The following is a 22,203-nucleotide window of genomic DNA, read 5'->3' on the forward strand; positions in this document are numbered from 1 at the left end:
CACATTCACGTCGGGTCCCAAGGACGTTGGGTTATAGATGACAAGATCTGAGGAGCACTAGGGAGGAAGACTACGTTTTTCCACAGGGAGCAGACGTGACAGGTTGTGCTCCAGTGGGAAGGGGAAGGCATGGGAGAGGGAACAGGGGGCAGGGGCGTAGCTGGAGCCTGGGAGACCAGTGGGGAGATGGACCGGAGCAGGGGGCGCGTTCCGTGAGGACACGGAGAAGAGAGCGTTCGTGACATCTGCAAGGAGTCAACTCCTAAAGGTGCGGGTGCTGGTGGTGTCTTTGCTTCTTCATCCGGTGCTGGTTCCGTGGGGGCATTTCGGTTGTGAAAAGCGGGGAGCCATTAACTTACCGGTATGCTTATTGGCTGACGAGTTCGTGAACGAGTGATTTAAAGGGTTTAGGCGGGCAGAACGGCCGGAGGACGGATCCATTTGGATACACAAGATGGAAAAGGGGCAGAGTTGGGTGGGGGAGATACTGAGCTCCGTTTGTGGTCTGTAGAGTCTGAGAAGCTTCATAAGCAGGGGTGATTTTGATGGAGAACTGATTGCCTCATGCTACCACGAGGTAGCCTCTGAAATCCTCAATCTCAGAATCAAGAGTCTGGAAACGGGGCTATAATCTCGCCGTTCTTAAGTGAAGCTCCAAGGAAAGGGAAGGAGGGAGGGAGGGACAAAGAAAGGGAGGGAGGGGAGACTGGCTTTAGGCAGTGAAATGTAGGGTATTTATTAACAAATTGGCTGACTTTTTTGTCTTCTCACAGAGCATAGCAGGTGCTTGGAAGCAGGCTTCTGGGCTCTGTATAAATTTGATTGCCAGTTTTTCGTACAGAACATGAACGTACCACAGCCTGACTAAAATTCTAATAGAACACTCAAAACTTTTGCAAGTGTCTTAGCTTTGCTCGAAACACCAGTCGTCCAGTGGGGAGTAAATAGATGCCCACAGAGGAGGTTTTAACTGTCCTCATTCTTCCTCCGTTCATCCCATTCATTCCCCCTTTGAGAAACAGCCTGGGGTAGAGATGGGGAATAAAACGAAAAAGGTGAAATCCTTTTTCTCATATAAAAACAGCCTCTTTCTTACTTTCAAGTGCAAAAGCGAGTAATCCAAGATGGCACTGTCACGGGCGTCCTCATCTTCGTTAACCCACGTGTGCTCGTTAAAGAGCAGGGGCTACCCAGGGCACTTATTTCAATAAAAACAATTAAGTATATATGTCTGGTCCGCTCAGCCTTAATGATTCCCTGTGGACAGGGCCGCATGCAGGGTACTTCTTGGGTTTCAAAGCAAGATTATTGAACAGAAATGACTGTCAAGTCTTATAATTTGGGTAACTGCCAAACAGACCATGGATAAAAGCAGAAAAAGGAAACGAAAATAGGAGACTGATTACCAGAAGCACTTTTTTTTTTTTCCCTATTGGAAAAATTACCTCTGAGGCCCCAACACTTACCTGTTCTGGCCGTGCAGCCTTCAAAATGGAACGCCCACCATCACACCGCCTGGGACCACATGACCTTCTCTGTAAGCCTGAGAAACCACTTCTAAACCACTTTTCAGGTATCACGTCCAAGAGGAAGGATTAATTAAAGGAAGTGAATGAAGCAAAAGAAAACCCATCAAGGATTCTACATTGGTCATTGTTCTCTCTAGAGCCGTAGAAGGTTGTGCTTCTCCCTAAGTTCTCACCAGACTGGCTGAGCGTCTGCGTTTCATTCTGATATTCCCACTCAATAAAAGATAACGTGTGCCCTAAAGTTGAAAAATATTTAAGATACTGTACATTCTCCATGAGCCAGAACATACCCAAATCAAAATTACGTTTTATAAAACCCGATTTCAAAAAAGAAGTAAATGATGATGAAGGAGAAAGTGTCTGGGACTTCACTGAACATACAACTTCTAGAGGGTATCTTGGGGCCGATAGATAGCAATCAGCCCCCAAAGGACGGTAGGGTACTTGTTAGCCCACCCAAATGCCAGCCCCTGGGCGATGCATGTGTCAGAGTCAAAGGAGATCAAACTAGGCTCAGTATGCTGAACTTGCTCCAGAAGGAGGAGGACTGAAACATATCTGGGACGGTTGCAACAAGGCAAGACCCAAGGAAACCAGGAAATTCACCCATAGGCTCATAACCCACTCCTGAAAGTTTAACTGTGCCTTGAAGTCTAAAATGATGCCTTCTTCACAATAAAGGTAGATATAAACAAAAGCTAATCAAATAAGAAAAAAAATGAAAATTAAGTATTCCAAATGACATATACCAGGAATCATGATTTGGCTAGTGGGAAGTCAAAAGTCTTCTATAATTTCGGCTCACCCTGTTGTGAATGAGGCATCGCTACGACCACACACCGGGGTCCAGTTTGTGTCTGAGGCCATAAGACTGGCTGGGTGCAGAGCCCTGAAAGGGCATCGGTTGCCAACATGAGTCACTGAATGTAATGGCCTTTGTCATTCACAGTTGCTTAGCCATTGACCCCAAGATGTGGATCTGGTTATACCAGGCAGGGTTCGCACTTGACCTTTGGAGGCAGATAGGTAATGATTGCTGGGGGCCGCCCTGTGCACTGGCCTCTATCCTTTAGATGCTGATGTGTACTCTCACCCATGTTGTGACACCCAAAAATGTATACAGACGTTGCCAAGTATTCCCAGAGGGTGTGTGGGGACAAAAATTCCTCCCCAGTGGAGTCACTGGGTTTGGAAATAGCAATGTGGCCCTACCCAGATCTCATCTTCAAGCCCGGCCAGCCACCTGAGGACCCACTCCTCCTGACCTAGAAAATAGATGTAATGGTTGCACCTCCCAATAGTACACTCAGCTGCCATTCTTCTGCGAAGAAGAAGATTGGCTCTTGGATTCCTATCTCCAGTCGTGGATATGAATGAGACCTACTTCTGACCCCTTCATAAGAATTGTTGGACCTCCCACTCAGCCATTTACTCCAGTTCTCCAGTCCCTGCACTGGGGTCTCCAGTAGGCATCAGCCGAGGAACCTGAGAACCTCACCAACCACTCCCGCATCTCTACCATCCTGGTCTTACTTCCACTCGCAGTCAAGGCAAAGGGATTTAATACCCACCACCTAGACTTGCTTCCGTTTAACTTAAGGATAACACAGCAAAGGAATCTGCAAGTTGACAGATTAAGACAGATTATGTCTCATCACTTGCCTTGAACAACTGTGTTTCAATTAAGGAATCAGTGATTAAGGGTTCAGCCTTATCATGAGAAGTTGGCAACCGGTGTCTGTTCAAGGCAAAGCCAGTCCCATGAGGACCTGACAGTCTGGGAAGTCTCCAGTGTTCTTTCATGCAGGAACCCATTGGAACAAGGGGCTCATCCGACGGTTCAACATTGCGTCTTCCACACCTGGAGGAGAGTCTGAAATAGCGTTGAGAGTCAATAAATATTTGTTGAATGAGTTCATTTACTTCTCAAAAACACGAGCCCAATGAATATTGATTAAGGGCATATTGCATGTTCTGTGCTGGTTTAAGCTGAATGAATGAATGAATCAATCAATCAATTAATCAGTCAGTTATTCTTTGATAATGTGGTAGCTTTCAAGTGGCAGAGACCGCCATTTTCATATCAGAAATTGTAATCCACAGAATTCTGAGATGCCCCTGACATCCCTGACCCCTGGCCTATACATACCTTCTCCAAGTTATTCAGTCACATGCTAACTTAGGTGTTTCCATAAAAGGAGTTTGCAGGAGCACTTAAATCCCAAATCAACTGACCTTAAGAAGGAGAGATTGTCCTTGGGGTGTCTGACCTAATTAGAGACTTAAAGGTGACAGGGTTTCTGCTGGAAAGAGATTTGAAAGGTAAGGGGGGATTGGGTGAGGCACAGTCTCTGTGGCTGGGTTTAAAGATGAAGCCATGTGGCGAAGAACGAGGGTGGTTTCCGCGAGCTGAAGGCAACCTGCAGCTGACAGCCGGTGAGGAAGCAGGGAACTCAGCTCTACAGTTGCAGAGAACCGAGTTATGCCCCAATCACATGAGCCTGGAAAAGGACCAGACCTTCAGATGAGAACCACGGCCCTAGCGTGCAGGTGAGGCCCTCCCCTCTGGGGTAATCTGGTGAGATCTGAGGAGAGAGCGTGGCCACACTGTGCCCAGGGGATGAAGGGGGAGAGGTTAGAGGGATAGAGCCTAAGTAAGAGCCCATGAGGAGCACAGGGCTTGAGAGCAAACTGGGGAGGGGTCGCAGGTGGCAAGAAAGAGACTCTGAGGACGTTACCCACGTGTACATGATAATAAGAGAGAGAAAGTTCGGTTACACTGGACTGTGAATGAAAACCTGGTCTGGGCAATTGCACAGTTTTCATTATTTTTATTATTTCTGAGACACCAGATTGACGTTTTCAAATGTGACTTCTTGGGGGAATGGCTCTTCACGCGGGCGCAAAAGGCCTTCCTACAGGTCACACTAGTACTCTCAGACCGGCCTACGCGGAGGTGAAAACGAACCTCCTGTCCCCATTTTTGTCTTCTCCTAGCTCTCCCTTGCCCTGCCTCGAGGCCTCAGGTCTGGGAAAATTCCTTGAGGATCTGTAAACGCAAGTCAACGTTAAAAAAAAAAAAAAAAAAAAAAAAGGAAAAAAAAAAGCCTGTCTCCCTCTTGAAACTTGCTGCTAGGTAGCTCATAGCACAGCAGAGGCTGCAGAAATGGGTCGGGGATGGGGGTTCGGGAGCAACTGCCAGATGAGAGCTCTTGTGTAATATCCCTCAGTATGCAGGACAGCCCCCCAACAAAGGATATCCAGCCCCTAATGTCAACAGTGCCGAGGTGGAGAAACTCTGATGTGCAACCTCTGGTGGGCAAGGATTGAAGACCAAAGACAGCACGGGGAGTGATGGAAACCAAGCTCCCATAGGCAGGTTTCTGTGTTTGGAATAGTTGATGTTTTCCGGCAGAAAAAAAAAAAAAAAAGCACCATTATTTCTCAGGTTAAAAAAAAATGATGGCCATGAAAAGTGCATGATGATCGAGCTGTTAAGCTCGTGAGTGAAAAGAGCACTGAAAGCTGCAAGCCAGTGTCGGCACCTGCCCCTAGAGCTGCGCCCAAAGGATTCTCGGTGACGTGCCTCTCCTCGGCAGCTGTTCCAGACCTCCTGGGGCTGCAGGCATCTCCCTGACCTGGGTGATGTTTGCAGGATGGATACAAGGTCGAGCCGGTTTAGGGCGCAGGGCTGGGCATCCACAGGCTTTCTAGGATGTTCTACAGAAAGAAGAGATATCAGCAGTGGGGATGAGCGGACAGCAGGACTGAAGACAGCAGACGTGGGCTGGACATTGAGGTCCCAGCCAACACACACTCTCCCTAAGCGGCTTCCCAGATGCATGGGACACGTGGCTCACGGGCAGATGATGGCCAAGGTCTGCTTCCAGTGGGAGATGGAACATGGAAACCACTGCCATAGTGCGGAGACACGGTTCCCTCCCATCATACCATTCCATGTCTGCACAGTTCCTGGCTTTCCTTCTTACCTGCTTTGTCCAGGAGTGCGTAAATCTTCAATTTCTATGCAACAGGATTAAAAGAATCATTTGAAGCGGCATATAAAGAATTATCAATTTCAACTTCTCTTTTCTCTTCGCTGTGGCAGAAGCAACCAGCCTTCGGAAGGCTTCCCCAGACACTCCTTCATCCCACGTCTACCTGCCCCATGAGGTGGCCGCAGCTCCTCCTTGCCTTGCTCCAGAACATTCTGCATGACACGGCAGTGATGGAGCCCAAAATCATTGTCTTCCTTTTCTTTTCTTTAAGTCTCTGTGCCCAAGGTGGGGCCCGAACTCACAACTCCAAGATAGAGTCACACACTCTACCGACTAAGCCAATGGGCGCCACCATGCTCTTCCTTTCTTAATGTTAATTTGATACCCCTAGTTTTATAACAATCCTTTGATAGAAACAACTTGAGCCTCAGGGATTTTACCATAACCCTTTCGTGATGGTTTTGAGCTCTCATGGGCCCCATCTCTATCTTTTTTTTTTCCAATTCAACAAAATTTAACATTTATTGAGTTTCCAGGCAGGGCCGAGTTCTGTGCTGTTGGGAGGGGGGTTGGTTTAAAGTGGAGTCGAACACCCATCCGCTCTTGAAGAGCTTTTGTCTTTTTTCTCTGCCACGTGCCAGTGAAACCAATGGGTTGGTTCAGTGAGCCGATTAACTGAGTGCCTGCTCTGAGCAGAAACACAGGGAAACCCACCCAGAGGAGAAAAACATAAGACATATGGGTATCAGGAAACTAAGACACATGACATAAGATCAGGGGGACAACAACACACAGAATTTCTCTGTGTTCGGGGGAAGGGTGCCATGTTTAGCGCCAAGCTTCACGGCAGCCAAGTGAAGAGAGAAACGTGATCACCCGTGTATCCCCAGTATAAAGACAAGGAGAGAAAAGACATGAGAACACTTCTACTTTTCCGGAAAGAACGTTTTCTCTCTTATTCTCATAACAGGGACTCATCCATAGTGTGACACTAATGATGTACCTGAAGGACACAGAGGAAAACAAAGTCCCTAGGCACGCACGCCAGAGGGTTCAAGGGCAGCATGTGGATGAACAGCCATGGCCCACCATGGAAGAATCTAGAAAAAGGACGCCTCAAAAGACCTTCAGGAACAGGCTCTGGAGGTGAGTAAAGTCTCCAGAAGCAGAAAGCTCAACATTGCAAGCAGAGAGCACAGCCAAAGCCAAGACTCAGAGTTCGAAGGAAACAGAACATCTTTGGAAACATACAGGCTGTCTGGGGTGGCTTGAGCGTGCGTCTCAGGGCCGCCAGTGAAGGGAGATCAGCTAGAAAGTCAGGATGAAGCCAGATTGCGAAATTTCCTGAAGGCGACCTGAGGGGTTGAGATGAGACATTATTTTGGATATTCTGTTTTGTATGCAATGGGGAGGCCTGGGATGTTTCTGACAGCAGCCGGGAGCCCTGAGGTTGATGCGTTAGAAGAAGAGGAGGTGGCAAAACCCAACCCGCAGCTCGGGAGTAACAGTGTAAAGATGAGGAGATCATGGACAGTGGACAGGGTTACTGAGGAGGATAGAAGAAAGAACTAGGAGAAGGTGGCATTGACTGGCTTTGGCTCATGACTCCATCCTTGGCAACGATCCTTGGCTTGGAATATAGACACTCTGCAGAATTTGCTAGATGAGGAACTATGTGTTCAAGACAGGGGAAAGGGTATGACAAAAAAAAAAAAAAAGCTTTGGGATTTATAACTTGAGAAGCCGGAAGGATTCCAGGAGCCTTGACTAGACTAAAGAGGACAGATAAGTCTGAAGTGTTTTTACAATATGCAGGTGGAGGTTCTAAACTGCAGTTGCTTGAAGGGCATGGACTGCAAAACGGGCAGAAGGAGGGATAGAAATATTCTGCACCTTGATTGGCTTGCTGGCCGCGTAGGTGCGAACATTTGAACCCCGCCACCCCCCAGCGGTGCAAATAAGAGCTGTGTGTTTTATTGCATATTAACTATACCTCCATAAATTAAAACTTTTTTAGAACGACTTTACAATTTCCAGCAGACGAAGGGAGAGAGAATTAGTGCTGCCCTAAAGGAACCCATACAGGCAAATAAATACAAAAAAAAAAAAAAAAAAAATCCAACAACAGGCAGAAATATAAGGTGCGGATTATAAAGGGCAGGGCAGGGTCCTGACTGCGGTTTGGGGAAAGCTCATGGCGGTGATATTGGATCTGAGTTTTGAAGAATAAACGTCCTGGAAATAAAACTGCCAAAAGGAGAGGCAGGAACCATCATTTGCTAATGACTCATGGCAAGATCGAGTCGAGACACATTTACGGCAATGCATTTTAAGGCGTCATACAAGTGTGCATCAGTGTATGGCTCCCAAAGGGGCTGGTGGGCAGTGTGGGAGAACGCGGGCTAGCACTGGGATGTTTTCAGGGTAAGTTAAAGCTATGCCTTTTATTGGTTGTGTGGCACTGGGAAGCTTCCTGCGGGTACGTATGCTGATGTCTGTACTACCTGGTAGTGATGACAATGAGGTCAGTCAAGGAATGCGAACTTAGTTCACGGTGTCTGGGCTTGGCTCTATGACTTGCTTTGAACTCACGGTGGGCAGAGTGCCGTTCCCTACCTCTTGACCTCAGGCTCAGCACTGTGCCTCGCTGTGCCAACACGAGACGGGACACAAGAAGAGGCTTGAGACGGGTTTGCACAGTTTTGCGGTCCACTTGCCGATCTCCCATCGTTGTAGGAAACACATACTGCAGTCACATCCCTGGTTCCTAGAGAAAGAAGTATGCTTGGAGTGAGTGAACCCCATCTGCAGCTTGGGGCTAACTCCAGCTGTGCCCAGACTAGATCCCTCGAGTCCCTGCTGAACCGTGGGCAGTGGACACAGTAGGAGAGATTAAACGATTGGTGCGTTAAGCCGCAGAAGTTTCGTGGGGATGTTTGTTACACGGTATTGCTGAGGCCATGGCCGACTGATGCGGGAGGCGATGATAGTCCGTCACACGGGGACAGGAGGATTGCATGAGATGATCCCGGTAGAGGGCTTAGGACACTGTCTGCCACCAAGCCTTTCTCAGAGCCTTCCGTTCCACCTCTCAGCGTGCAGGTCGCCCCCACATCCCGTCCGCCGGTCCCCGGCCCTCTCTTCCTGGTGCACATGTTTCATTTGCTGCAGTCCTCCTTGTCCTGCCCTGAAGTCTGCTTCCCCTTCTCACCCCTTTCCACACCTATGCAGGTGGTAAGCAGCACAGGGGACTAATTAAGCCATGTTAGTACAATGGTGGGAAAATATTCTTCCCACCTCAACTCCTCCCACCTTCCTGGGAATCCGTGATCTGTTATTTCTGTTTGTTTTAAACATTTATTGGAGTTGAGGGCTCCTTTTGTCTCCCCACGAACAATGAGTCACGGGGAACAATTCGGAGAAGGGTGCGGGATGGGCAGGCTGCTTCAGGCCGGGAGGCGGAGGACGGCTGCTGGAAAGGGAGCACAGCTGCTCTGAAGCTGCTGGAGCCCTGAGGCAGCCTGGCCCCTCAGAACACACAGGTCCCATTCACGTCCTCCAAGCCCTCCACCTACGCTCGGGGCCAACGGCCCCCACCTGGGCAGGCAGATGCTCACTGCTGAGCACGGGAGCTGATGCTGCAAACGCTGTCCCAGCAGCAGGAGGTCGGGGGGCCGGAAGCCCTGCCTGGCCTCATCTACGGGAGTCTCCACCATCCCCATCAGAGCTCACAGCAGGGGTGGGACGCCCTGGGCGAGGTCACACGTGGTCTAGCCGGAGCAGCGTTTCTCGGCGTGGGCACTGCACACATCTGGGTCTGGTTCCTTCTCCGGCGGGGGCTGCCCTGCACAGTGTAGGGTGTCACGTGGCATCCCTGGCCTCGGCCCACCAGATGCCAGGAGCACCTGTCTACCCCAGGTCGTGACAACCGAAAATGTCTACAGATATTGCCAAACGTCCCCTGCCCCTGGGTGCAAAGTCTCCTCCAGCTGAGAATGCTGGCCTCTTGACGCCTGCCTTCGCTCAGCAGGCAGTCCCCGGACTTCCCTCACTTGCCAGTCACGGTGCTGGGATACGGGATTGCAGGGTTGAGAGAGGGACAAAGACCGGTAGGTGAGAAGCCCCAGCGTCATGTACTTATGGTCCCAGACCTAAGTGGGGAGGAAGGTGGGGACGGTCAGAATCATGAGCTCTGTGTATCCCGAAATCCAGAATGGGCATCGGTGTCCCTGCACCGCACGCTTCCTCCTTTCCTCTGACAGCTGGTCCCCCTGGGGAAGCAAGCCCCACGTCCTTCTCCGTCTCCCTGTCAGTGGATTTATCCCCAGCAAATCAGAGCCCCTCTCAGCCCAGAAGACCCCAGAGCCATCGAGTTTGGGCCCTGAGGCCAGTTCTCCATAGAAGAGCGTGTTTTTTTCCACCCCGGTGTCCCCTGGAATAACCCAAGAATCCTTACAGAGCCCTGATGCTGAGGCCGGACCCCACCCTCCAGTGTCCCTTTCCTCTGTGTGATGCAGGGCTGCTGGGAGGAGCCAGGATGGGTAGGAAAGCTCTCATCTCATCCAGGAAGGCCTCTCCCTTCTCTGGAATTTCACTTCTCCTCTCTGTTTCTACGTCTCTCTGATGTTCCTAAAAATGTGCGTGATTTGCCCATTTCATTCTGGTTGTTGCGATGGAGGCAAAAGCCCATCCCTGACCAGTAGCAAAAATCACCATGAGATGGTTTGAGGAGGAGCTCTGAGCCCCCGAGTCTGTGCTTACTCTGGACCCCCAGGTGATTCTGAGGCACATTTCAAGGGTTCGAATCACTGCTAGAGGTGGCTGGTCCCTAGTTCCGTTCAGCTGTCCCAGGCTCTGCCCACCTGGGCCCTCACCGTGTGCAACCTGTCACCCCCACGGCACTGGGCCAGGCTTGCTAAGATGAAGCTCGGCACCTGTGCGGGGCCCTGGCCTCCCGGGAGGGTCACCCACCTCTCAGCCCGCTCCCCTCTCATGGTCCGGGTTAGATGCCCGCCCGGGCTTCCACGTGGTTTCTCTATTTTGTGCTCAGCTCCAGGAACGCTGTGATCCGCTCTGAGCTCCGCCTCACGCGGACACTTTGGGGACGACTAGTCAGCTTCCCAGAGTCTTGCTGGGTCCCAGAGTCAAGGTCCTGCATCACCAAAGCCCAGGGACGCCTGCAACCGAGCTTCTTCCCCACCTCGGCAAACGCCTTGGGTGCTACTGAACTCGGATGGGCACACTTGTATGGTGAGACTGGCCTCACCCCTACAGGAGCGGCCCCAGAGGCTGTCCAGGCTCATTCCCTCGCCCCGGGGCTGGCCTCCACCCCTCCCCCAGGCAGCCTCCGTGACAAGGGACTCCGGCCACGCTGCCTCCTCCACCGTTTTTCCTACTTTCCTATTCCAGGATGAATTCACTCCCTTTCCAGAGAGAGCTTTCCTGCTGCCCAGAAAATAGAACACATCAGAGGCGGAAGGGGTTTAAGCCAGTGATGAAGAGGGAAGAGAAAAACATACAGCAGGACTAAAAGCAGGTTAAGATTCAGTGGGGAAGAGATCGGCAGAAGAACGTGGAGACAGAGACACAAGAAAGCGAAATGACTCACTGCGGCGCAAAAGAAAGGAACAGGCAAGAGGAGGGAATTACACGAGTCGCGTTGGAACGTAGAAGGACAAGAAAGCGTAAGTCAATGTACAGCGATCTGGAGGGAATTTGGATTCCAACAAAGTTTCTCAACGAGTCCTAAAAGGAGGAGGGGAAAAAAAGCAGATCATGGAGACAGAATTTAACCTATAAACTCGTGTGGAAACTAGCATGTTCCCATGGGCCTCGAGCATGGGAATTTGCTTTTGTGAGTTATTCCGAGAATATTTGCCTGGCTTCTTAACCAGAGGAACAAAAGACCAAGGTCTTCAAGGGGGATCGTGGCTGAATTTTAATGAGGCCAATTGTATCAGCCCGGATTCCTCGTTGTAAACAGTAGGACTTAACTCCGGCTCGTCTAAACAGAAAATGAATGTATTAAGGAATATTAAGCAGCTCGCAGGATCTCCAAGAGCGTGCATCAGACTTGGAACAGACAAGGTCATCGACGGGGCTAAAACACCACCAAACAGCTCCAGCCAAGCCCAGCCTGCCCACAAACCTGGAAACAAAACGGCAGCCTGACCTCCCTTGGGAGCCTAGGGGCTGCCTAGATACAGGAAAGAGACCCATCTCGCCAGCAAGGCGTCTCTTACGATGCAATTCTCCCATCCCTTTCACAGCCGTTGTCAACCCCAGGCAACTTGACCCATGGGGGCCATCAGGCAGTATCTGGAAACATTTTTACTGGTCATCGCTCTTTTGGGGTAGGGGGTGGTGGGAAAGATGTTACCGGCTTCTGGCGGGTGGAGGCCAGGGATGCCAAACACCCAGCGAGGCACAGGACAGCCTCCGGCCACGAAGAATCACCCTGCCCAAGACGTCCATCAGGCACGGGTTGAGAAGCGGTGACCCGCAGAATCCAACCTGCTGTCTCTCACTGGCCACCCCAAAATAAGGATCACATTCTCCGGCCCTATTTATAGCAAAGAGCAACCGCGGGACTAAGTGCCAGCCATTGGGTTACTGACGGGCATGGTGTGCGCGACTCAGGGCGTGCTCCCTGGCCTTGCCAGCGCAGACCGTACCAGCGACGCACGCGTACGGCTCACCGCGCCGGCGGCCGGGGAGTCCAGGGTCAGGGGCTGGGGAGAGCCCAGCTGGGGAGGGCCTGCTGCCTGGTTTGCGGACGGTGGTCTTCCTGCTGTTGGATCCCACTTGTTTCCTCCGTGCTCCCCGTCACATGCAAAGGACCACGTTAGCCCGAGTGCCACACAAGCCACAGCTGCGGCTTCTGGAAGCAATGCTGAGCAAATAACCCTCAGCCCTCAGGCAGGATGCCTCTGAGGCATGTTCCACAGTGGCCAAGGCGCCCAGGCGTGGGCTCCAGCCACCCAGGGTGCTTGGAGACCTGCTGAGCCTGCTCCGTCGGCTGCTGCCTCCCGGGATTCGCGCACACGTCAGCTGCCCACACCACAACTGTCTCAAGCTCTGCTTTGAGGGGGCAGGTCCCAAATCTGGAAAGTCTTATAACGTAAAAGCCCAGCTCGAGGCACGAAGGCAACGCAGATCAATTAATATTTTTAAATAACGGCAATGCAGCAAGGCAGAGCATAGAGTGTCCAGTTCGGGGCTGGGGACAGGAACACACAGGTGTCCCCCATGGTCTGAAAGCAGGGAACCCCATTAACAAGCACACACAGACTCTGGACGGTCAAATCCAGGCACCAGATTAAATGTAATTAAGCTTTCGTGTGTGTGTGTTTGATTCATAAACATAGCATGTGAAAGCAAAATGAACTGCTCTACAAAGCAGAAACCTGACCCTTCACAGAGTAATGTCTTTGTGGCCCAAAGAATGACAAGAGGAGGGCATGTGTGGGATAGCACAGTCCAGCCTCAGTTACTCACTGGATCAGAGTTCTCGAGCAGAAAAGATGAAATATGGATCCTCAGTGGAGGGGGCAAGGAGAGGGTCTTTGTTTCCTCACCCCTACTCCCCGTGTCTGCGTCTTCAGTCCCTCCGTGGGGGATCTCGCAGGTCCCCCTCCACATCCAGGACACTATCCCACCTTTTATAGGATAAATGATTTTGGGGAGAAACGGCATTGGCCATCATTGTCACTGAAATAATGATGAAACCCCCCCCCCAACACACAGAGAAAATAGAACTTTACGTAAGTGCCAGTGACAATGGCGTGTCAGAACTATTATTATTAGCTATTAGCATTAAAAGTTCGTGCAGAAACGCAATATGGAAGTGACTGTTTACCGTCTCTCGTGGGCCAAGATTTTTTTTTAGGCTCGATTTGCTTCTATTGTAACAGACAGGGAAGTCGGTATCGCACATAGTAGAACACACCTACTAGACTCAGAAAGATCCTTCAAAAATCTGCTTTGTGTCATTCTTCTGCGTGTTCAGGTGGGTAATCTCCAATTTTAATTAGGAAGCATAACAAATTCTTGGTGTGGCTGCTTTACATTGGACACAAGTCATGATGGTTCATTTCACCCATTTTAATCATTGCAATCTTTTCTGTTCCGGGATGATCACGCCCGGATTCGCATGCATGCTAAAAATACGCAGGGATTGTTTTATCTGAGTTTTCAGCGCCGTCCTAGATTCCTGCCAACAGTGTCAGCTCCAGGCATGAAACTCCCAGAGATTTTGTTGGGTATTTGCAGAAATATAGCAAGCTTGCTTTTCGGCTCTTCATCAGTGCCAAGGAGGACAAAGCAGCTAGATTTTACTATCAGGAGAATTTCCAATCCTGCTTCGCAGAGGAAGCCAAATCGAGAAGGGAACCCTTTACACCGCCGGAAGCGTGGGGGCTGGGGAGGACCGTGAAGTCAGCTTCTCTTGGCTTCTGCCTCCCAGACGGACTTACTGTAGATCCTAACGCAGCTTGTGTCCCTCTCGAAAATGACAACAGACCCACAACCTTGGCCTCTCGTCAGGCACTACGGCCACGGGCGATGGCATGTTCCGATAACTCAGCGTGTACAAGGGCGGGGTAACGGCTGATTCACAAGGGAGTCCAGCCTTGACCAGAAGACTCCCCTGGCTGAGCCCGACCCTAAAGGCTGACCCGTGAGCCTCGAGCTGAATGCATGGCCGTTGCTTGAAGCCGTTATATTTTGGAACTGTTTGTCCATTTAAAATAGCGAAAGCCGACTGATACAAATACTTTAAAAGATTCTTTTTTTCTTAGTCTAATGAGTATACGAGGATGTTGATGTCAAAATTATATCCCAACTACTCAAAACACCAACATTTTCGGTGATGAAAACAATTCAATGCCTAAAAGTAATTTTTAAAAAATTAAGTGATCCTAAGAGTAGCAAACAAGGAGGACGAACGAACGCCACCATCTAAAATGTGCGGACAGGGGTGTCTGCGTGGCTCAGTGGGTTAAGCCTCTGCCTTCAGCTCAGGTCATGATCCCAGGGTCCTGGGATCGAGCCCCGCATCGGGCTCTCTGCTCAGCGGGCAGCCTGCTTCCTCCTCTCTCTCTGCCTGCCTCTCTGCCTACTTGTGGTCTCTGTCTGTCAAATAAAGAAATAAAATCTTAAAAAAAATAAAAATAAAATAAAATGTGGGAACAGGCCTCATGGAATTCAGTTACTGCTCAGTTGGAACAGTAAGAAACGAGGTATTTATGTAAATTGTCTTCCTGTCCCGAAGCAGCAGTATGGCTTTGATGTCATTGTTTTAAAATTGACATTTAGTCTATAAACAGTGAAATGCGTAGGTCTACGTGGGTGCTTGGGTCGGTTTTGGTGATGCGCGAATCCCGTAACCCAGCGGAACACAGAACGTGCCCTCATCCAGACGGTTCCCTCGTGTTTCTTCCTAGTTACTCCTTCTCTACGCAGAAGCAGCCGTAGATCTGCCGTCTGCCACTGCAAATCACTTCTAGAACTTTGCAAAACCCTGTCACTTCTACTCTTCTGTGGCTCCTTCCAGTTGGTGTGATGGGTGGGAAATCCGTCTCTGTGTGTTGTCATGGGTAGCGATAGCCCATTCCTTTTTATGAGTGAGTGGTCGTCCGTCCGATGGCTACGCCACTGCTTCCTTTGCCATTCTCCTGGGCGTGGACTCCTGGATCGCTTCCAGGTTTCGGTGACTGTACCTAAGACAGCTTCTTGCACAAGGTTTTCGTAACTGTATCATTCACTTTCTCTTAGGTAATTATCTAGAGGTGAGATTGCTAAGCACCAGAGAGATACGTGCTAAACGTCTTTTTTTTTTTTTTAAGATGTATTTATTTATGAGAGCACGCTCATGCTTATGAGTGGGGGAGGGGGAGGGTCAGAAGGAGAGAGAGAGAAGCAGACTCCCGACGAGTGCGGGCTCTAAGTGGACCCAATCTCCCTGAGATCATGACCAGAGCCAAAATCAAGAGGCAGTCAGCCAACCAACTGAGCCACCCAGGCACCCCAATACATGCTAAATGTTTTCCCGAGGCAGTAGCGCTAGTTTTTTTTTTTTTTTAAGATTTTATTTATTTATTTGAGATATAGAGAGAGAGAGCACAGAGGGAGAAGGAAAGGAAGAAGCAGACTCCCTGCTTAGCAGAGAGCCCAATGCAGGGCTTGATCGCAGGACCCCAAGATCATGACCTGGGCTGAAGGCAGACGCTTAACCAACTGAGCCACCCAGCTGCCCTGGCACTATTTTTTTAAGTGAACGCTACACCCTCCGTAGGAGTCAAAGTCACAATCCCAAGACCAAGAGTCACATGGTCTACCAAGTGAGCCAACCAGGCACCCAGCAGTGGCACTATTTTAAACGCCCACGAACCAGCACTTTCTGAGAATTGTGGTTACCCTTGTCCTCCCTGAATGTTTTCATAACATCAGCTGTTCCAGTGCACGGATACTGGTGTTTCATTGCGGCCTGCGTCACGTGTTTTTAAAGGTTTTCTTCGCATGCAGGAGTTGAACAACACATGTCTTCCTAAACCATAATGACCCGGGGTAATGAAGTCTCAGTATGCAAGCACCCAGTTCAACATTTAGAAAAGATTAAATCAGAAGCAATAGGAATCTAATTTTTTTTTAAAGATTTATTTATTTTACAGAGAGAGCATGAGCAGGAGGGATAGAGGGAGAGAGAGAATGAGGTAACCTCTGTGTTGAGCACAGGCCCAACGTGGGGCTCGATCCCAGGACCCTGAGACCATGACCTGAGCTAAAACCAAGAGTTGGAAGCTTAAGCAACTGAGCCACCCGGGCAAACCCAATGTGAAACCAGCTCTTAACGCAAGGACCCACCCAACAACATTACATTTTTACGTAGCTATGTTTCAAATTAGTGGACTTTATCGAGGGAGTGCAACATGGCCTCCGAGTTTGCCATCGTTAGACGAAGAATGACTAGGACACGTGATAGTAATGAATAAACAGAAATGGGTGTGCGTGAGGTAAGGGTTCAGGCAGAGACCAGAAAGGAGGCCACAAACATCCGCGATGAACATCCACCTGTCTCTTCATCATCCTTGATGGGCCTGATTTAGTCCCAGGGTGATGGTTGCCGCTGGCAACGTCGTTCCTTCAAATATCTGCTGAGCCCCAGCGCCGTGCCGAGAATGGGGTGTGAGGACACGACACTGCAGGTATGTCCTTGCTAAGTTCAGCATACGATTACCCTATGCCCCAGCAGCCTCACTCCTGGGTGTCTACCCCAAAGAGCTGGACAGAGGTCCTCAAACCAAAGGGCGCACAGCAGTGTTCCCCATGGGAGATACTTCCAGCAGCCCCAGATGGGAAATGACCCAAGTGTCGGTGAACGGACCCATGGATAGATAATTGTGGAGTTGAACTGGAATGTTACTCTGGTATTAAAGAGAATGAGCGACGACAGACTGCACTATGGCTGAGAGGGAGAAGCAGACTCCCCACAGAGCAGGGAGCCCGATGTGGGATGAGAGTCCAGGATCTGGGATCATGACCTGAGCCAAATGGCAGACGCTTAACTGACTAAGCCACCCGGATGCCCCACGGGAATGGTGTTTCCTTTCAGGGTGCAATGGTGGCACAACCCCATTTGTGTCCTAAAGGGTCACTAGTACTCAGTTTCATGCTGTGGGTGTGTTTTACGGCAGCCGTTTCCCAAAGGAATGTGATGGCCGGGATTTGTTTTAGGAAGACCGAGATGACTGCAAATTGGAAGAACAAGACCGGAGTCACGGAAACCAGGAACGACTGTGTAATTCAGGAGACAAGAGATGGGGGACGAGGAGAGGATGGCGGCAGGAAGGTCACGGATGGGAAGTCCGGGCTTGATGACCTAGCTTCCGGGGACCGGGAATGCCGAGAACTCCAGAAGGAATCGCAGATTCCTGGTTTGAGCCGCAAGGTCATCGGGGGCGACATTTCCGAGATATCTTGCTCTGTTCACATTTGCTGTCTCCGTCTTTAAGCCTGGATCACACGTTGTCACTGTTTCCATTTTATACGGAGCTCTGTTTATGCCAAAGCACTGTGGCTTTCAGCCGATGTCCATGGGGCCCAGGTCCCGTGGAGAAACGGCTCTCAGCCCATCCAGAAAGCTAGGGTATCCTTTGGATGTCCCGTCCATTTCTAGGACCATGCTGGCGCCAAATGAGATTTTCCAGCTCTGCAGACGTTTGGGGTTGCAATTTCTGTTTTGAGCTACAGATAAGGAGAACTCTGCTTTTTATCGGATCAACCGATCACCGGGAGATACAAGGTATCTTGGGGAAAGAGTCGTTAGAATGATAGAATCAACCAAGGCTCATTATTCTATGTAGTTCTGCTGGGCACCATGATAAACGCTTTCCATCCGTGAGCGTCCGTGAGCCTCAGAGGACCCCGTGGCAAAGGGAGAATATCATCTGCCACCAGCTGAGGAAACAGAGAGGTTCTAACATAACACAGTCTCAGAGGGAATGGGGATTTGAACTTACTTCTCTCGCCAAAGCTCCTCACCTCCTTGCTCTCCAGAGGAGAAGACAGGTTAAAGGTGTTGAGATTGGAGGAGCTGGGTTCTGCTCAGTGAGGCCCTAATGCTAAATATTCCAAGGCCTAGAGCCCAGTTATAGATTATCTACGGCTTTGGGTTCTTGTTTCCATTTTTCTTCCCTCCCTCAGGAATCAAGAGCAGGGAGACACCCTATTGGAGCGTTTGGGTTTCCAGTGTTGACCATCCAGCAAAGCCGCTTTGAATCAACCAGACCCTGGTGGCTTGAATGGCTTTTTTTTTTTTTAAGATTTTATTTATTTATTTGACAGAGAGCTAGAGAGAGCACAAGTAGACAGAGTGACAGGCAGAGGGAGAGGGAGAAGCAGGCTCTCCACGGAGCAGGGACCTTGATGCGGGGCTTGATCCCAAGACTCTGGGGTCATAACCTGAGCTGAAGGCAGCCGCTTAACCAACTGAGCCACCCCGGCACCCCTTGAATGGCTTTTTAAACTGGAGGTCAGCAAAGGTTTTCTGTAAGGGCCAGAGATTGAATATTTTAGGGTTTGCCGTCCCGTATGGTCTCTGCCACAGCCATTCAACTCTGCCATGGTAGCTCGAAGGCGCCATGGACAATATGTTCGTGAACGGGCATGGGTGAGCACCAATAAAGCTTTATTTGCAAAATCGGGCAACGGGCCAGGTTTGGCTCATGGGCCATAGTTTGCCCGACCCATGTTCCCAAGTAAGGATTTGGGATCATGTTTTTATTTCCTTTATGTCTAATCAGCTTGGTCCTCATCGCCAAAAATCATCGGGGAGGGTTGTGTGGGCTACCAAGGACAAGACTACGGGAGAGTTGAAAGTGCAGCGTCTGCCTGAGGCCGGTGCAGGATCAAGATCATTACTGTCCTTTTGCCGTGATGGTCTCCAGTATCGCGACGGTATTGGCCTAGTTAGAGGCTGCGCCGTCAGGTTCGGCTCAGAGATGACTAGCCCTCCCTCCAAGCAAAGGAGAAGAAAGAAAAACCATCCAACTAATTAATTCTTTGGTCCCCAGCAATTATGCAGGCCAGGACTAGTGAATTATTTAAAGCTAAAAATTAATTATTCAGTGAGAGTTCCCAAGACGCATCTCCGGCCACGCAGTCAGAGGAAAAAGCAGGCCGCATTTCGACTACAGAATTCAGAGGCAAGGAAGAAGGAGTGCGAGCTTTCTGATGGTGGTTGCGTCTGGGAGTGGATGAGCCAAACAGGCCGCTACGGGCATGGGGTGTGCGGCACGGTCCCCCCTAAAGAGGACGGCGTGCTTCGCTGAGTAAAAGGTGTGGACATAAATGTGTAAATGATCTTAACACATACGTCCCTCTCGGCTAGCCGACCAGGACAGAGTGATTAACTTATCCTATGTTTGGCATTTCTTTCTGTAATAGCCGATACTTGGAGAAAATGTGATTTTTAGACAAAGGTACTGTATGCAGGCATTTGGTTCTCTTCATAGTGCCTGTGCAGGGACAGAACATGAGATCCATCCCAGCGTGAACTTTTTTTTTTTTTACCAGGCATATGAATGAACTAATCCGAGAGATTTCACAGATGATTTTCCTAGGAGCCAATATTTTTCCACCAAAGATTTTCTAGCTTTGTATTTTGAAATAATTATAGACTCACAGGAAGTTTGCAAAAATAGTGCAGAAAATCTCTTATTCCCGCCTCTCGTTTCCTGCCAAGAGTGGCAGCTTACAGAACCATAGTCCGTGATCAAAACCGGGAAATTGACATAAGTGTAATACAACGAATTTGTCCACAATCCCTACTTGGATCTCACATTTTTTCGTGTACTTGTGAAATGTATATGTCATTGTGTATAATCTTAGGCAACTGTACCATTTCTGGGGATTCCTATAACCCACTCCTATCAAGACAGAGACATCACCACAAGGCAAGTAACCTTTTACAGTGACATCGACACCCTCCACTCCCAACCCCTGGCAACCAGGGATCTGGTCCCCATCTCTACACATTGTGTTATCGTGAGAATACTTCACAGTTGGTCATATAATATGCGACCTTTTTTTTCTTTTTTAAAGATTTATTTATTTATTTGAGAGAGAGAGCAAGCAGGGGGAGCGGCAGAGGGAGAGAAGCAGATTCCCAGCTGAGCTTGGAGCTCGACAGGGGGGCTCCGTCTCTCTACCCTGAGATCATGACCTCAGTCAAAATCCAGACCCAGAAGCTTAACAAACTGAGCTACACAGGCGCTCCCCAATATGTGACCTTCAGAGACGGGCTTTTTACAGTCAGGCTAATTTTCTGGAGATACATGTAAGTTGCAATAACTTACATGTAACACAGTAACTCGCGTGTTCCTTTTCGCCGCTGGGTTGTATTTTGTGCTTTCGATGTACCACTATTCACCCGCTGAAGGACATCGAGACTGACGTTGGGTTTTGAGAGCTACAAATTCAGCAGCTGTGGACAGGTGTCTGTGGGAACCTAGGTTTTCATTTCTCTGCAATAAATGCCCAGGAGTGATTGCTGCTTTCCGGATTTCCAGAGGGTACCCGACGAACTTACAATGGTTTTGTTTTTGTTTTTGTTTTTAAGATTTTATTTATTTATTTGACAGACAGAGATCACAAGTAGGCAGAGAGGCAGACAGAGAGAGGAGGAAGCAGGCCCCCAACTGAGCAGAGAGCCAGATGCGGAGCTCGATCCCAGGACCCTGGGATCATGACCTGAGCTGAAGGCAGGGGCTTTAACCCACTGAGCCACCCAGGTGCCCCACAATGGTTTTGTTTTTGTGCCCACATTCCAGTGCCAAAGAAAACCATTCTGCACGCCAACCATTCAAGTTCGTGATGCGACCCACCGTGAGCCCCAAAAGTCACAGAACACCCCGGCTTTGGTGACTGAGCATGATTCAATCCCTTTGGTTTACAGAAGAAGTCTGCATTAGGAATAAGCTTTCCCCATCCAGCGGGGATGGGAGGCGGAAACAGACTTTCTCTGGAACACGTGGTTGGTTCCAAAAGTGGCTTTGAGAACAACTAAAGGAAAATAGAGGGCTTCCAACAGGTATCTGTCAAGAGCCAGAGAAGTCTAGCAAACAATGTCATCTTTCATTCAACAGGGCTCACATGAATGAGAATGCTTACGCAGATGCGGATCAAGGGTGCGGGTGGCTTTGCAGTGCCTACCCCCCAGCTGAGCACTGATGAAGACAAGCAACGGTCACATGGAGAGCACCAGTTCCTTTCCAACTGCTTCATCGTGGACGGAGATCTGAGACCTGTGGTTGGGACCTGACATCTGTTGAGACCGGTCAAAGACCGGGCCTCCCTGCCCCCCAAGCCCCTCTCCCATGCCTGTAGTCGTTCGGCCTGGGTGGTTTTGAAATCGACTCTTTTATGATGAGTAGGTAAAAGAAAACGAACGCAGGTCCTACCCTCCCAGATGACGCTTTGATGGCACTGCTGGTTTGCACTGCCCACGGTAGACACTTACCAATGCTTTTCATGCTCCAGGGGAAAATCATGCTGAGTAAGAAAGCAAGTTTTCAATTATTTCATTCTCACTAGAAGGAGATGCTGGGTTCCACACTCATCGAGGCAAGGAGGCCAGCCTGGCCCTAATTGCCATAGGCATGGATGTCCCGGCGAGGGCCACTCACACCCCACTTTGCCTCTCCCCACTGGAAGCCGACGGAGGGCCCTGTGTTAAGGACCTGAGCAGGTGTTCTCTCATTCTTTTCTGCAAAGGCACAGACAAGGGTGCTCCCTGCTGCCCCGACCAACCAGAAAGGGGCTGTCACGGAAGTCGATGTTCAACCAGCATTTGCAGAAAGCTTTCTTCAAACCTTATTTGTCCGCAGTCATTTGAGTGCTACAAAAATATAACATCACGGTCCTGTGTGACTCTACTGGTTGTCAAATCAACAGGGCAAAATGGTTATGAACTCAGGAATCAAACTAGTTGGGCTCGAAGATATCTGTTGTTGGCCACAATATTCCTTAGGCCGTGCAGAAGTGCCAAGAGTCAGGGGTGAAGGGTTCCCAAAGGTTCCCTTTGGGAAAAACAGAAATGTCCCACCCGTGAGACAGGGTGAGACTTGAGCCATAAAACACAGCCGTCACAAACGGTGAAGCCGCTTGACGCGCGCCGA

Source organism: Martes martes (assembly GCF_963455335.1).
Source record: "Martes martes genome assembly, chromosome: X".
NCBI lineage: Eukaryota > Metazoa > Chordata > Mammalia > Carnivora > Mustelidae > Martes > Martes martes.